Source organism: Caretta caretta, chromosome 2, assembly GCF_965140235.1.
Source record: "Caretta caretta isolate rCarCar2 chromosome 2, rCarCar1.hap1, whole genome shotgun sequence".
Classification (NCBI taxonomy): Eukaryota; Metazoa; Chordata; order Testudines; family Cheloniidae; genus Caretta; species Caretta caretta.
Window position 1 is genome coordinate 192,776,721 of NC_134207.1, and position 6,000 is coordinate 192,782,720.

Genomic DNA, 6,000 nt, shown 5'->3' on the forward strand with positions numbered 1-6,000 from the left:
CCCTTGAAATCTACCCAGTAAGCCCTTCTGGTGCTTAAACAGCATATGTCCTCTACCTGGGTACCTTCACCAAGTGTCTTGATTATTAGTTCTTGCCTTATGCTTCAGGTACAACACAATGTAGCAGCAGATAGAAGGGGCCCCCTCTGGTTCCCTGGCTCAGCCTTTTATACTGCTTGTTTTCTCCTCCTAGCTAGCCTGCTAGTGAGCTAATTAGCTCATCCGTCTCCTTTCTGGTGTAAGAGATATCAAACCCAAACCCAGACTACCTAACTGCCTACTCTATCTACACCCAGTGCTTTTCCTGCTCTAAGTGACCAGGGTGCTGGCCCCCCAAAAGGGACTCTACAGCTGCCAACACCACCCTGTCACATCTCTGTAGCTTCTCCATCTGAGAATCAAAAAGGACTTGCCAACATTAATTCATTAAGTCATAGAATAACCCAGTGTGGTTTGTACTTTGTTTTACAGCATTGTTCCTACCTTCAGGACCCCTAAATGATTTACAGGGTTAAACAATGAAGTCAGATAGTTAAAATATAAAAGAGCATAGAAAGACACTGAGAAAGACGTTTTCAAAATAGCTTTCAAAACAGGCAAGATACAGAGAGGCAAGCACAGATTAGGGGACAGATACCATTGTTGTGATGAGCACAACATAAAGATGAAGAAAAAGGGTGGATCCACAGATCTACGCCCAGGGACAAACAAAATGTGGAATGGCAAACACACAGGAACAGCTGCCTCCAAAGCACTCAGCCAGGCTGGCAATTAACAAGGAAGCAGCAAGGAGGCCCTGAGGTGGAGGCGGCAGTCTCTTAGCTAGTCAAGCCTTGGTGGAGAGGCATTATAAAGGTTTTTGCACAATGCTTCTGCTTCCTGACCATATTTGGCTGGTCCCTGGGCAGGAGGACAAGAGATAGGGAGAACTCCTTGTGTCCTCCTCCTTCCAGTGCAGGGCCAGGCAGAATAGGGCCTGTGTCCCTTATGCCAAAAACCAAACTCACCTGGTATTTATCTAGATTTCTGTATTAGCACAGCTTGCCAGTTCGGCAAGTTAGGGTCTCTTAGATATTGACAACCATCCACCAAACTCAAAGGGCCCCCTCTGAGTGTCATTGCAGATCTCCCATCAGATATATCTGGAAACAGCAGTCAGAAAAAAAAAAACTACCGTATTTAGGGACACTCCCATGGTCACCTCCCATTAGTAACGAGAGCCACCATTCCACCCTCAGTTTAACAGAATCACATTCCCTAATGCTGCCTGTTATATAAAATCAAACACATGGGGGGTGGGGGGGGTTGCAGTGTTTTGGCATCTAACCTTCATAACCCTATAAGGAACAACATTATCTGCCTTGTTTTTTGTACTTCCTTGTACTGTCGCCTCCCACACCCCATTAGCTCTTCTATTCTCCCACTCTACCCTCTCCCCCTATCCCTTCCTCATCTCCATTGCTTGCTACCCAGTTCTCTTCCCTGCCCCTTTAGAGCTCTCTCCACTGGAGTCCCACCATCTCCTCATTTTCCAGGTCTTAGCCAACCCTCCTTCTCAGCCTGGGATGCTTTTTACCCAGTCTCTTTCTCCTACTGCAGTCTCTCTTCCTTATACTCCTTCCTGTGGGTCTCCCACCTCTCACCCTTCCCACTCTACTCCCCAGGGATCTCTCACTCTTTCATCCTGCTGCCGAGTAGGAGTTTCTCTCAGTTCTCCTCCATAGGGTCTTCACCTCTTGAGCCTACATTTCTTCTAGGCGGCGCTCATCCACTCCCTCAAACACACACACACACACACACACACACAAAAGACACAAAGCACCCAGCAGCCCTTCCACCACCCATCCTCTACAGAGAACCCATCAGCTCTTCTGCCTGATGCACCTCCAGCCTTTCAGCCCTGCACCCAAAGCGTACACACCAGACTCCATTTTGACCTTCGTCCCCCACACTTCAGCAATGCCCTTCCAGTCCCTCAGCACCTCCCCCAGAATCATCCAGCCCTTTGTCTCTTGCTCCTCCCTTTACACTCTAGAATCCCAGCTTTGCAGAGGGATAGCTAAGGTTGCTGGCTGAGGCTTGAGAGAAGAGTGAGGAAGCAGTCAGAAAGGGAGAGACAGGAACACACAGCTCAATATTGTCTACCAGAAGGAAGCCCAAAGAGCAGGCTTATAAAAAGGATAGAAAAAATGATCCCTGAACACTGTTGAGAAGCTGTTTGGGATCCTGTGAGGAATAGGGAGATAGGGCCCCTAATGGCTCCCCATAGTGACAGGTGACTGGAGAGGACAGTAGAGAAGCCAAAGGGGAGGGAAAAAGGACTCAAGGATAGGAGACAAAGGGTATGTCTACACTACGGAATAAGGTCGAATTTATAGAAGTCGGTTTTTTAGAAATCGGTTTTATATATTCGAGTGTGTGTGTCCCCACAGAAAATGCTCTAAGTGCATTAAGTGCATTAACTCGGCGGAGCGCTTACACAGTACCGAGGCTAGAGTCGACTTCCGGAGCATTGCACTGTGGGTAGCTATCCCACAGTTCCCGCAGTCTCCACTGCCCATTGGAATTCTGGGTTGAGATCCCAATGCCTGATGGGGCTAAAACATTGTCGCAGGTGGTTCTAGGTACATATCGTCAGGCCCCCGTTCCCTCCCTCCCTCCGTGAAAGCAAGGGCAGACAATCATTTCGCGCCTTTTTTCCTGAGTTACCTGTGCAGACGCCATACCACGGCAAGCATGGAGTCCGCTCAGGTAACCGTCACCCTATGTCTCCTGGGTGCTGGCAGACGCGGTACGGCATTGCTACACAGTAGCAGCAACCCCTTGCCTTGTGGCAGCAGACGGTACAGTACGACTGGTAGCCGTCCTTGTCATGTCCGAGGTGCTCCTGGCCACGTCGGCTGGGAGCGCCTGGGCAGACATGGGTGCAGGGACTAAATTTGGAGTGACTTGACCAGGTCATTCTCTTTAGTCCTGCAGTCAGTCCTATTGAACCGTCTTATGGTGAGCGGGCAGGCGATACGGACTGCTAGCAGTCGTACTGTACCATCTTCTGCCGAGCAGCCATGAGATGTGGATGGCATGCAGTCCTTCTGCACCGTCTGCTGCCAGCCAAAGATGTAAAAGATAGATGGAGTGGATCAAAACAAGAAATAGACCAGATTTGTTTTGTACTCATTTGCTTCCCCCCCTCCCCTGTCTAGGGGACTCATTCTTCTAGATCACACTGCAGTCACTCACAGAGAAGGTGCAGCGAGGTAAATCTAGCCATGTATCAATCAGAGGCCAGGCTAACCTTCTTGTTCCAATAAGGACAATAACTTAGGTGCACTATTTCTTATTGGAACCCTCCGTGAAGTCCTGCCTGAAATACTCCTTGATGTAAAGCCACCCCCTTTGTTGATTTTAGCTCCCTGAAGCCAACCCTGTAAGCGCCCCTCCCGGCGTCAGAGCAACGGCAAACAATCGGGCATCTGAGAGTGCTGTCCAGAGCAGTCACAATGGAGCACTCTGATGGGGCTAAAACATTGTCGCGGGTGGTTCTGGGTACGTATCGTCAGGCCCCCGTTCCCTCCCTCCCTCCGTGAAAGCAAGGGCAGACAATCATTTCGCGCCTTTTTTCCTGAGTTACCTGTGCAGACGCCATACCACGGCAAGCATGGAGCCCGCTCAGGTAACCGTCACCCTATGTCTCCTGGGTGCTGGCAGACGCGGTACGGCTTTGCTGCACAGTAGCGGCAACCCATTGCCTTCTGGCAGCAGACGGTGCAATACGACTGGTAGTCGTCCTCGTCGTGTCCGAGGTGCTCCTGGCCACGTCGGCTGGGAGCGCCTGGGCAGACATGGGTGCAGGGACTAAATTTGGAGTGACTTGACCAGGTCATTCTCTTTAGTCCTGCAGTCAGTCCTATTGAACCGTCTTATGGTGAGCAGGCAGGCGATACGGACTGCTAGCAGTCGTACTGTACCATCTTCTGCCAGGCAGGCAAGAGATGAGGATTGCTAGCAGTCGTATTGTACCATCTTCTGCCAGGCAGGCAAGAGATGAAGATGGCTAGCAGTCGTACTGTACCATCTTCTGCCGAGCAGCCATGAGATGGTGCAGTCCTTCTGCACCATCTGCTGCCAGCCAAAGATGTAAAAGATAGATGGAGTGGGTCAGAACAAGAAATAGACCACATTTGTTTTGTACTCATTTGCCTCCTCCCCTGTCTAGGGGACTCATTCCTCTAGATCACACTGCAGTCACTCACAGAGAAGGTGCAGCGAGGTAAATCTAGCCATGTATCAATCAGAGGCCAGGCTAACCTCCTTGTTCCAATAAGAACGATAACTTAGGTGCACCATTTCTTATTGGAACCCTCCGTGCAGTCCTGCCTGAAATACTCCTTGATGTACAGGCACCCCCTTTGTTGATTTTAGCTCCCTGAAGCCAACCCTGTAAGCCGTGTCATCAGTTGCCCCTCCCTCCGTCAGAGCAACGGCAGACAATCGTTCCGCGCCTTTTTTCTGTGCGGACGCCATACCAAGGCAAGCATGGAGGCCGCTCAGCTCACTTTGGCAATTAGGAGCACATTAAACACCACACGCATTATCCAGCAGTATATGCAGCACCAGAACCTGGCAAAGCGATACCGGGCGAGGAGGCGACGTCAGCACGGTCACGTGAGTGATCAGGACATGGACACAGATTTCTCTGAAAGCCTGGGCCCAGCCAATGCATGCATCATGGTGCTAATGGGGCAGGTTCATGCTGTGGAACGCCGATTCTGGGCTCAGGAAACAAGCACAGACTGGTGGGACCGCATAGTGTCGCAGGTCTGGGACGATTCCCAGTGGCTGGAAATCTTTCGCATGCGTAAGGGCACTTTCATGGAACTTTGTGACTTGCTTTTCCCTGCCCTGAAGCGCATGAATACCAAGATGAGAGCAGCCCTCACAGTTGAGAAGCGAGTGGCGATAGCCCTGTGGAAGCTTGCAACGCCAGACAGCTACCGGTCAGTTGGGAATCAATTTGGAGTGGGCAAATCTACTGTGGGGGCTGCTGTGATGCAAGTAGCCCACGCAATCAAAGATCTGCTGATATCAAGGGTAGTGACCCTGGGAAATGTGCAGGTCATAGTGGATGGCTTTGCTGCAATGGGATTCCCTAACTGTGGTGGGGCTATAGACGGAACCCATATCCCTATCTTGGCACCGGAGCACCAAGCCGCCGAGTACATAAACCGCAAGGGGTACTTTTCGATAGTGCTGCAAGCTCTGGTGGATCACAAGGGACGTTTCACCAACATCAACGTGGGATGGCCGGGAAAGGTGCATGATGCTCGCATCTTCAGGAACTCTGGTCTGTTTCAAAAGCTGCAGGAAGGGACTTTATTCCCAGACCAGAAAATAACTGTTGGGGATGTTGAAATGCCTATATGTATCCTTGGGGACCCAGCCTACCCCTTAATGCCATGGCTCATGAAGCCGTACACAGGCAGCCTGGACAGTAGTCAGGAGCTGTTCAACTACAGGCTGAGCAAGTGCAGAATGGTGGTAGAATGTGCATTTGGACGTTTAAAGGCGCGCTGGCGCAGTTTACTGACTCGCTTAGACCTCAGCGAAACCAATATTCCCACTGTTATTACTGCTTGCTGTGTGCTCCACAATATCTGTGAGAGTAAGGGGGAGACGTTTATGGCGGGGTGGGAGGTTGAGGCAAATCGCCTGGCTGCTGGTTACGCGCAGCCAGACACCAGGGCGGTTAGAAGAGCACAGGAGGGCGCGGTACGCATCAGAGAAGCTTTGAAAACCAGTTTCATGACTGGCCAGGCTACGGTGTGAAAGTTCTGTTTGTTTCTCCTTGATGAAACCCCCCGCCCCTTGGTTCACTCTACTTCCCTGTAAGCTAACCACCCGCCCCTCCTCCCTTCAATCACCGCTTGCAGAGGCAATAAAGTCATTGTTGCTTCACATTCATGCATTCTTTATTCATTCATCACACAAATAGGGGGATGA